This window comes from Zootoca vivipara, chromosome 3 (genome assembly GCF_965207765.1).
Source record: "Zootoca vivipara chromosome 3, rZooViv2.hap1.1, whole genome shotgun sequence".
Taxonomy (NCBI): Eukaryota; Metazoa; Chordata; class Lepidosauria; order Squamata; family Lacertidae; genus Zootoca; species Zootoca vivipara.
This window is the reverse complement of record NC_142586.1, coordinates 113677391-113688534: the sequence shown is the minus strand read 5'-3', so window position 1 is coordinate 113688534 and position 11144 is coordinate 113677391. Positions and strand designations below refer to the sequence as shown.

Here is an 11144-nt window from a genome sequence, read left to right as displayed (position 1 = left end):
ACAATCAATAAAGGAGCAACTTCCATTTTGTGATCCTCAGTCGCCCAGACATTTATGGTTGTGTGTGATGTGAGAAATTGTTGTACTGTACTGTGTGAGACAGGGTGCGGGAGAGGACCATCGAAAAGGCCACATCTCAGCAAAAAGACAGAGGTGCCAACTTGAATAAAATATGGAGGGGGGGGGAATGTGTGCAGGTATGCTCCGCTCCACATAATTGATGAAATGGGGCACACACACACACCATTTAAATGCCGATGCCCATCAACTTGGGGGGGGGATTTTGTCTCATCAGCTCCAGTCAGAAGGAACAGGGCTGATGGGAGTTGTAGTCCAACAAAATCTGGAGAAACCAAATGTACTCTTCCCAAGCTAAAGCCATTTGCACATAACAAAATATGTATTTTATCAAAATAATTCTTGAACTGAAATACAATTAAGAAGTATATTAATAGTGAAATCAATTAAGAAGAAGTATATTAATAGTGAAATAATGATTAAGCTCTAACTTTTGGTGGCCCCCAAGAGAGTAGGGCCCTAAGCTATAGCTTGTTTAGTAAATCCAGCACTGGACTGGTTTGGCAGGTGACATTCCTGTTTTTTAATAGGATCTTTAAACTATTTTGAAATAGTCAAACAGGACAAATATGTCAATGGACAGGTAGCAGTCCTGTTTTTCCAGGCTAGCCAACGCAAGATCCCTTACCAAGTCTGTGTAGGGCAAGGAGAGTAAAGGATGGGTTGAAAAAGATGGTTGAAAAAGATACTGCTGAGGAAGGCCAGTCAAGCCACGAAACAAGGTGAAGCAATTGCATCAGTCGGCAGATTCCAGAAGTCCGACACATTTCTGTCTACCATTTGTGCACTGCTATAGCTCTGTGTACATAAGACATAAGAAGAACCTGCCGGATCAGGCCAGTGGCCCATCTAGTCCAGCATCCTGTTCTCACAGTGGCCAACCGGATGCCTGTGGGAAGCAGGATTCAAATACGAGAGTGCTCTCCCCTTTTGTGGTTTCCAGCAGCTGGTATTCAGAAGCATTGCTGCCTCCAACTGTGGAGGGCAGAGCAAAACCATCTAGGTTGGTGGCCCTCACTGACTCCTGTGGGAGGGAGTTCCACAGTTTAACTATCCACTGCATGAAGTACACATCCTACAGGCTATCTGCAGTAACAGGAGAAGAGTTTTATCTCAGGCCTCTGAAATGGCTGCCTTGGACACCTTCCGCCCTGCTAAACCATCCCGAAGCAAGCAAAGTATTTCCTGGACCCAAGCTTAGCATGGATTTTGTATAGCAGCTAGGGATGGGGGGAATCTGTTTATTTTGGTTCTCTCACCTTCCAAACTTAAATTCACTTCTCTACATTTTGCAGCAATTAGTTTTTTTGTTTGAAGAGAAACCTTATTAAAATTCACCATCCTTTTAGTCCGAACTGCTTGTAATAAAGACATTTTTTATAAGCTCATTTGACTAACCTGCACACTTTTTTCTTTTGCAAGCGATCACTCTGAATATAGATGCATTTTTGTATGTTATAGTAAAAAATATCTTCATTTTTATGCATGCTGTCTCCTAAAATATTCATTCTCGCAAACACTGGTTGGAGAACTAAATCCTACATTGCAGGGGCTAGATGTTGCTCAAGGACCCAACCCTCCTATGATTCTGTATTCTAAAATTCATATGTGTGAATACCGAAGAATCAATGTTTTGCTTGGCTTTTTTTTGGGGGGGGGGTAGTGAGATAAATAGGCTTTTACATACATACCAAAGCAATTTTTACCCAATCCCAATAGCAACAAGCCAGCTGCGAGCCATAGACAGGGTTTTAGGCAACAATAATTTCTCCTGATTCTACTTTAAGAAGCCAGGCATGAAACCTGAAATTCAAGCTGAAGGAAATTGCATGGTTCATAGGAGCCAACTCCTAGGGGCCGAGGGGGCTTCAGGCCCCCTCCAATGAAATATTTGAGAAGGCTGGGTCACCCCAAAGTTGATGGGCATTGCCGTTCAAATGGTGTGTGTCTACCGTGTCATGTGGTCAATTATGCAGGGTGGGGCTTACCTGCCCTCCCCCAATATTTTATTCAAGTTGGCATCCCTGGCATGGTTTGAATCCGACCCTCCAGAGCTGGAGAAAACTAGCTTGCTCCATCTTCCACGTGACACCCCTTTATGATTTGAATATGGCTAACTTGTCGCCTGCCAGTCTCCTCTTGTTCCCTCAACCGTTCCTCATAAGGCTTAGTTTCCAGACCCTTGATCATCTTTGCCACCCTCCTCTGCAAATGTTCCAGCTTGTCAGTTTCTTTTTTTACTTCTATTACTATTACTTTGCTGGAGCTGGACTCTAATGTTGATACATCCTAGAACTGCATTAATTTTATTTAGTTTTTATTTTTGCTGTTACATCACACTGTTGACTTATTCCAGACCTGTGGTCTACTAAAAACTCTATATCCCTTTCACATGGTCTTCTGTCAAGCCAAGTGTCCCCTATCCTATATTTGGACATCAATCTAACAGTCACAATAGCCCTCTCTCCATTCGCAATTCCCAGAAACAGATACTCAGAGGCATATTGCAGAATGTACTTTTCTTTGGCATTCGAATCAGGAAGTTGAGAAAACTACAGTCCCCGTGAGCCTGGCAGGAAACTACAGCTCTGAGCTTCCGGATGACAGTCATTTTCAGCTCAGAGTCAGATAGGCAGAGAGGCTCCCTGCAAGACCTCCCTGCAACCAACATCCCTCTTCCCCACCACAAAGGTAAAAGGGGTTTTTCTTTCATTTTCTTGTCAAAGTGTGTTTTTCTCTGTGTGCTTATTATGGAGGAACTGGCTGGGCACAATAGTGTCCGGGGGGGGGGGGGGGGAAGCAACTGGATTGTTCTAGATTTCCTTTTGTTTTCAAAGGCTAAACTCAAAAAGACCATGCAGCTTTTGTGGGTCAGGGTCTGCGTATCGTTGCATGTGACTGCTATTTTGGGACCCATGTGAAGCAATGTGAAAATTACGAGTGTAATGAAAAGCATCATCAGGTGTTGAGGCCCAATGTCTGGTGCATGTGTGAGTGTGAGCCAGCCCATAAATCACGTGAACACTTGGCTTCTGTTGAGACATGAACTTCATTCACTTAAAAAGAGAGACAGAGAGGTTGAGCATTATGAATGCAATTCTATACGCAATGACCTGGGAGTAAAACCCACTGAGCCCAATGATATTTACTTCTGAGGAGGCAGATGTGTGTTTGTGTGTGAGAGATACTTATTCATAGATATACAGAAATACATACCCATCACAAAGCACTTGTCATGGCATAGCTGCCAAGTTATCCCTTTTTTTAAGGGATTTTCCATTATGCTGAATAGGCTTCCTCGCGAGAAAAGGGAAAACTTGGCAGCTATGTGTCATGGTCCTCTGTGTGCCAGTAGCGGTTTCGTCTGGCCACATGACCTGGAAAACTGTCTGTGGACAAATGCCGGCTCCCTTGGCCCGAAAGTGAGATGAGGGCCCCATTACCTTTTTACCTTTACCTTAAAATAATATACTAATATAAGACAGCTACTTAGTCTTAAAAACAAACAAAAACAAAGTCAGAATGAAGTAAAAGAAAGAAGACCATAAAAGGAGAGACCTAAGAAAAAGAGAAATGGAGAGAAAAGGGAAAGAGAGGAAGAACTACCAAAATAAAGAAAAAGGTAAAGGGACTTCTGGCTTTCTGTCCTGCGGCTACATATAATATTATAAGCCCATTTTGTCTTTCACACACAAAGTCCAAAAGAAATTTCCCATCCTTAGCAAACGTCAGCAATTATTTTTCCGTCGTTAAACATGTTAACTTCACCATCTCAGCCAGAGCCAATTATTTAATCAGCCATTCTTCTATATGTTTCCATGCATATAGCAGTCTTTCCGAGGAGGCAGATATAGAATTGCACTGTGTAACACACACACACACACACACACACACACACACACACACACACACACAGTTCTTCCTCTCTCAGGCCCCTGTAACTGCATTCCAACCAACTGACAAACCTGTTCCTCCTTGGAATTCTGAGCAAGCTCCAGTATTTACACTGCTACTGTCATCACAAAAGGATCCATGGGTGAGGCCCAGTGTGGTGAGCTGGTTAGACTAGGAGAGGGGTCAAGCAAACCTTTTGGGCACATTTGGTGCGGGCACCAGCCACAAAATGGCTGCCGCAGGGGCGTGGCATAAAGGTCGCCACATCTTGACGGTGCAGGGAAAGAGGCAGGGTCACCAAATGGTGAAGGCACCCCCTCCCTATCTGCCATGGCGGGAAGAGTACTTTCATTATCTTTCTTCTTTGGTGATCACTTGTAGCTGAGTAAGATTGCCTTGCGTGGCGAGATCCCGAACAGCCCCCCCCCCCCAAGTTGAATAAAGACACTTGACACCAGTTAATGGGCTAAAAAAGGCCACAACTTTATTGGTTACAGTTTGTGAGTGGTATTGGCTTAGGCATTGGTCCTAACCAACTATATCTAACCACTGTTTGGGAAGGGTTAACCACCAGTAGGGGGAGTCCTGCTGATGCACATCAACTAGGAGTTCTCCCGGGGCCACCGATAGGGGTCTTGCCTTAGGCCCTAGCCTCCCCAGGCTTCGAACAGGGCAATGCCCCCAGAATCCTTTAACGGAATACCCTTCAATGTGTGTGGGAGGCGATGGCGCTACCTCCCCTTCTCTCTTTTGCAGCAATTTCCCAATGCTTAACCGCCAAACCAAGTCACCAAGTTGTGACTATTTGCTATGAGGTAGGCGAAAACCAAATGGCTGGTGCCAATTTGACAAGTGGAAAAAGTCCTACCAGGCCCCTCAACGGCGACCAACCAAAGTCCATAGCAAGGTCAAGAGAGATGAGAACCTAAAGGGCGGGAGGGTGGGAAAACCAGAGCAGCTGGAAGCGCGAAAAGGGGAGAGCTCCTGCCTGCGTCCTGCTTAAACCGAGCAGGCCACGCCTCCCAAGTGACCCGATTGGTTGCCTGGGCAGTGACGCAGCCGGGAACCCCCCAATCGCCCAGGACTGTCCACCCCCACATGGAGAAGTCATGAGTCCCGAAACCCCACCTCCTCCTTAAGGCGGAAGTGGCTTTCCATGAACACGGTCTTAACAGTGACTGTGGAGGCCAATTCTGGACCCACACATCCTTCCACAGTGGGGGCAGGAGTTGATCATGGTGAGGGTTTGCCAAATGTGCCTTCCTCTTAGCACGTTTCTCCCTTTTGTCCTGAGTTTGAGTTTCTTCCAAGTCCATGATGCCTTTGGTAAAGGCTATACTCCAATTGGAGCGCTCGCAATTGTTGGTGTTTATACTTCATTATCCACCTCTGTGTTGGCTCGCAGAGACAAGTTCTTCTCCTGTGTTCAGAACCGATGGTAGGGTGGGTGTCCAGTCCTGGCATTCAGTAAAATAAAGGCATCTTTAAAGGGGTGTAGTCAACGTAGGGGGGGGCGGTCTAAGCCATCAGAAACAGAGACTGGACAGTAAGAGCATCTTGTGTTTCAGGGAGATTGTTGAGGGGATATTTCCTGGGTGCCTTTGTGGGCACCATAGGAGGTACATGGGCACTACGCTGGCACCCCCTGGCTTAATAAGTGCATAAATTTCTTATCCGGTCTGCTTTCATCTTAGTGTGTCTTCTTTCTAAGGTTACTGAGATTCCAGCTGAACTTCAGTCATGAAGATCCTTCATTGCCTCTCTGCTGCCATCTTACTATTATTATGGACTGTTCAAGGTGAGTGATGACGGAACATGCGCACGCCCTACCCCACCCCCCCATGTTCATGTTCTGATTTGGCTTGGGATCCAGGATCCAGCTGGATCTGGAGCACAGCTCTAATATTTGTTTTTATTCCATCCTCTAACCCTATTCCCAGGGTTGTTTGCAGCAACAGTTAAAGCATACAGTGGTACCTCTATAGTTATGAACTCGATCCGTTCCGGGGTGCAATTTGCACCCCAAAAAGTCCGTAACTATAGGCCGCTTCTGTGCATGTGCATGGTGCAATAGAGCACTTCTGCGCATGTGCGAAGCATGCAGAATGCTTCTGTGCACCCACGCGGCGAAACCCGGAAGTATACACTTCCGGGTTTGCCGCATTCAGAAGCCAAAAGGACACAACATGAACCTAATGCAACACGAGGTATGACTGTACATGCAAAAATGAAACATAATAAACAGGGGAAGCTACAAAATTGCAATAGCATAGAACAGTCAGTCGGCTTAGATTTGTGTTAAAAAAATATATCAGGGGAATAAATTATTTATTTGTTCTTATATACTGAGTTAAATATATAGGTTCATTTTTGCTGTTCTAAAACACATACTTATGGATTCTTAGTATATGTTTCTAAGTCCCCCATGACCACCACAGAAGGTAAGGCTTGCCATATGTGTTATTGGAAAATTTCCAAGAAAGATTAAAAAGAATAATAGCAAAAATCATGAAATAATTGGCCACAGTCTCTGTGTGTTTTATAGATAGATTGCCAGGGAAGGTGAAAGTTGTAGTCATTAAAAGTTCACCAAAGTTGTAGTCATTAAAAGTTCACCAACATTTACAGATGTTCTCCTTTTCTGGTCAAATTATGCTTCCAGAGATACCCCAGCATCCGCCAATATCAGTCACTGGTAGTGGACCAGACTGAGTTAGGCAAAAAGAAAACACTAGCATTGATCTTCTGGGGCAGATGGTTTAAGTCTAAAATGAAGTGGGCTGCCAAGGGTTCTCAAGGTTGCTGCAGCCTCACCCAAGGTCGGTGGTTGAGATGCTGTCCAAAAAATATAGAGGGCCATCAGGTTGGGGAAAACTACTCCACATGTTAGAATCTCAACCAAAGGGTGGTTCAAATGGCAAAAAGGGAAAGTAGACTAAGTACGAGGAAGAACTTCCTGATGGTATGAGCTGTTGAATGGTGGGGCAGAGGGCCTCAGAAGGTTGCTCACACTCCTTTTTTAGCAGAGGCTGGACTTTATCAGGGGTGCTTCATTTTTTGATGTCCTCCAAAAATCAGATCAGCCTTTGCCCACTTGGTGCCCTTAAAGTGTTTTGGACTCCAGCTACCATTGGCCCCACCCAGAGGATTGGCTGGGGATGATGGGAGTTGCAGACCCCAAATACATGGAAGACACCAGGTTGATGAAGACTGAACTAGTTGGTCTTTGAGGTTACTTCCAGCTCTGTGATTCTAAACCTTCTGTTGTTGTTTCTACAGAAGACAGCCCTGCAGAAGCCACGCTTCTTACTTGCTCCTCCATGGGAGGGTACTGCATTCACCCAGTCAATCAGACCTGCCATTCGGGTCTATTCCTGGATGTGCCCTGCCATTTCAAAAGAGTCTGCTGCTCCAAGGTAGCTCAATAGCCTTCATGCGCATCCTCACCCATCTCACCTGTTCTTCGAGTCGGCTGCTGGAAGCTCAGCTGCAATGACTTCTGTCAGCAAGGCCTTCCTTTCCATTCTGAAACAGCACTTGGGAACAACCAGCATTGATTGTTCAGGCCTCATCTAAGATTTTGTTTCAGTCATATTTTCATGTATCTATGCTTGGCAAATAAAGTTCCCCTGTGGAAGGAGGGGCAAATTTGTTGGGATGCTGAATGCTTAAAGGTAAAGGTAAAGTACCTCTGGACAGTTAAGTCCAGTCAAAGGTGACGATCGGGTTGCAGTGCTCATCTCGCTTTCAGGCTGAGTCAGGAGCTGGCGCTTGTCCACAGACAGCTTTTCGGGTCATGTGGCCAGCATTACCAAACCACTTCTGGTGCAATTGAACACCGTGACGGAAACCGTAGTGCACGGAAACACCGTTTACCTTCCCACCACAGTGGTACCTATTTATCTACTTGTGCTCGCATGCTTTTGAACTGCTAGGTTGGCAGGAGCTGGGACAGAGCAACAGGAGCTCACTCCACCCCGGGGATTCAAACCACCGACCTTCCAATCAGCAAGCCCAAGAGGCTCAGTGGTTTAGACCACAGCGCCACCCGTGTCCCTGCTGAATGCTTAGTTCAGTACATCTTGGTATAGACTTCCAAGAATTCTCTGTGGAACCATCCCAAGGTTGTCCGTGTCCTTTGCAGACCAGGGTGCTTTGATACATGAGGATGCAAACCCCAATGGCACATGCTGATTCCACTAATTCACACATGGGGCTTAATTTACTGGGAAGTTCTTTTGCACCAGCCTGGGTAAAAAGGAAAGTAGATGATCTTCCTTTCCATCTCCTGGTCTCCCTCTCTGCTGCTATGAATGCCACCCAGTGCCAACTCCAGATTTTGGAGAGTCCTTGGGAAAGTTACCCTCATGCCCCCCTCTTCCCATGGGGGGAAGAACTTGCTTTGTAGCAAGTTCAAACTCCAGCATCTCCAGGTAGGGTTGAGGAAAGACTCTGTTGAAAACTACTGAGGTAGATGTATCTGTGCTCTAATTTAGTTCCAGCAAGCTTTTCATGCCCCCCCCCTCTGTGTGTTTAGCTCCTCAACACCATACTTCTCCTCCTCTTTTTCATCAGCCCTAAATGCCTCAGTCCAGTATACCTGAAGGAGGGTCTCCACCCCCATCGTTCTGCCCGGACACTGAGGTCCAGTGCCGAGGGCCTTCTGGCGGTTCCCTCGTTGCGAGATGCCAAGTTGCAGGGAACTAGGCAGAGGGCCTTCTCGGTGGTGGCGCCCGCCCTGTGGAATGCCCTCCCATCAGATGTCAAAGAGAAAAACAGCTACCAGATTTTTAGAAGACCTCTGAAGGCAGCCCTGTTTAGGGAGGCTTTTAATGTTTAATAGATTATTTTATTTCATTTTTCTGTTGGAAGCTGCCCAGAGTGGCTGGGGAAACCCAGCCAAATGGGCAGGGTATAAATAATAAATTATTATTATTATTATTATTATCATTGCTTGCATTGCAAGCAGAGAGATGACGAGCAAGCAGGAACTCACACCTACTTCACTGCCTTCTCACCACCAAAGTTGCCCTGGGCAGGGGGAGAAAATGTGAACCAGCCAACTTCAATGGTGAAGAGAAGAGTTGGTCAGGAAAAGCTTTTGTTAGTGGGCCCTCTGTTTCATTGAGCACCCTTGGCAGAGGCCTGGTGGTGCCCTATATCCGCAGCCTAAGGTAGCACCTTCACTACATAGTAGGGCAGCTCACGTCTTTTCCAGACCCTTTTCCAGCATCCTAGCCCACCCTTCTTTTTAAAGATAGAATCATAGAATTGTAGAGTTGAAATGGACCCTGAGCACCATCTAGCCCAATGCCCTCCAATGCACGAAAATGCAGTTGTCCCATAAGGGGATCGAACCTACAACCTTACCATTATCAGCACCACACTCTAACCAACTGAGCTATCCAGGCTGGTCACATAATTAATTCACTTGGATGGATCCTGTCTCTTAATGAGACGATGAAGAGAAGGTGGAGGAGCTTGACACTGGGAGGTGGAATAAAGCTAAATCTCAGAGGAGACAGGAGTTGCCACGGTTAGGAAAACCAATCTTTAGAAACTGTAAATGTTGGACTCTGGGCAGTAAAAAATTAAATACCTCAGAAAAGGGCAACAACGATCAAGGGGATGGAGCAACTGTGAGGAAAGGGACGTTTTAGTTTAAATAAAAAGCAGGGAAGAGAAAATTATAGAAACTGGTAAAATTATGCATGGGATGGAGAAAGTGGATAGAGAAGAGGTTTTCTCCCTCTCTTATAACCCGTGGACATCCAATGTGGCTGAATGTTGGAAGATCCAGGACAGGTAAACGAAAATGCTTCTTCATGCAGTGCACAGTTAAACTGTGCCCACCAACTTGGATTGCTTTAAAAGGGAATTGGACAAATTCACAGAGGATGAAGCCTTTAGCCTGATCCAGTTGGCTCTTCTTGTGATCCTATAAATTTTGAAGACCACACTGTTCTAGAGACACAGCACGGCTCTCTCTTGGGGAATGCCTGTGTTCGCAAATCTGGATTGCTTTGATAGCATCTCTTGCAAGGTCATGACATGTACTTCTCCCAAAAGGCTGCACCTTCTGTCCTGGAATCAGGAAAGATCTACAAGTATTCCTCACACAGAGTCTGCAGATGGTTCTCTGATGCAATTCTTTTGAGGCTGCGGTACATGTTGACATTAAGGCCATCAGGAGGCATCTAAGCTGTAAATCTTAACTAGGTTTCAGCTGGAATTGTTTCACGAAAGAATAGCAATTCCCACAGGGTGCTGAGAGTTCTCTCTCAACTTCATTCTGCAGGCTACAATTCTCAGGATTTCAACGAGAACTGACATGGAAACATGGATGGGACCAATCCAGTTTAGGTCTATTAGGTCTTATAACCTATATATGCAGACATGTTATAAGAGACTGATGAGTTTATTTATATATAGTGGTACCTCTGGATGTGAACGGGATCTGTTCTGGAGCCCTGTTTGCAACCTGAGCAGTGCGCAACCTGAAGCACCGAATCTGCGCATGTTCGCCATGCAATTCGGTGCTTCTGCGCATGTGCGTGATGTCATTCAGCGCTTCTGCGCATGCACAAATCGCCGAACCTGGAAGTAACCTGTTCCGGTACTTCTGGGTTCGGTGCATTCGTATCCCGTGATGTACGCAACCCGCAGTGAACGTAACCAGAGGTATGACTGTATCTGGGAAATTACTCACTATTTCCTTTTCCAAGGAGCAAATACAGAGTACATAGCTTGAGGCCACTCTTAGAATGATTGGACTGGAAGGGACTCAAAGAGTCATCTAGACCAACCCTCTTCAATACAAGAATCACAACGAAAGGATCCCTGACAGATGACCACCATCTTGGCCCCTTCACTGATGCTGGAGGCACAAGTGGCCTCCCAAACACTGAGTCCCAGCTGTAACTCTCATCTGGCTGGTTCAGAGGTCTATAGGGCAGTATATAAATTACAACAACAACAACATTATTTTAGGTTAGATTACTGCAATGCAGGCATCCCCAAACTGCGGCCCTCCAGATGTTTTGGCCTACAACTCCCATGATCCCTAGCTAACAGGACCAGTGGTCGGGGAAGATGGGAACTGTAGTCCAAAACATCTGGAGGGCCGAAGTTTGGGGATGCCTGATCTAGCCCCAGAGAGGCTTGGTGTGGTT

At 45.9% G+C, this 11144-nt stretch overlaps 1 long non-coding RNA gene across 1 annotated transcript; it reads left to right on the top strand.

The window, feature by feature from the left end:
• The first annotated feature begins 2625 nt into the window (after positions 1-2625).
• LOC118082894 (uncharacterized) lies at positions 2626-7620 on the top strand. The gene is made up of 3 exons (XR_004692313.3): positions 2626-2769; positions 5684-5770; positions 7252-7620. It is a non-coding gene; the product is annotated as an uncharacterized LOC118082894 (long non-coding RNA).
• The last annotated feature ends 3524 nt before the right edge of the window (positions 7621-11144 follow it).